This window comes from Psammomys obesus, unplaced genomic scaffold (assembly GCF_907164565.1).
Source record: "Psammomys obesus unplaced genomic scaffold, mPsaObe1.curated_primary_1811, whole genome shotgun sequence".
In the NCBI taxonomy this organism is placed as follows: Eukaryota; Metazoa; Chordata; class Mammalia; order Rodentia; family Muridae; genus Psammomys; species Psammomys obesus.
Window position 1 is genome coordinate 1,120,732 of NW_026594311.1, and position 359 is coordinate 1,121,090.

The window sequence follows — 359 nt, forward strand, 5'->3', positions numbered from 1 at the left end:
TGTGTGTGTGTGTGTGTGTGTGTGTGTGTGTGTGTGTGTGTGTGTGTTTTAGAGACAGGGTTTCTCTGTGTAACAGATCTCTCGCTGACCTGGATTTGCTTTATAGATCAGGCTGGCCTTGAACTCACAGAGATCCAGAGATCTGCCTATCTCTGCCACAGGAGTGCTGGAACTAAAGACGTGGCCTGTAGTCGCTGGCAACCACCAATAGTAACCTCCTGCACAAGGGTCTGGGAATTAAAAGAGACAGAGAACATGAAGAAGTGACGCCAAGACAGTGCTCTGATCAAGGTGCCATCTTTATTACAGAGTAAACCACTTATATAGGTTTCCAAGTAAACATATCCAAGCAAAATAGG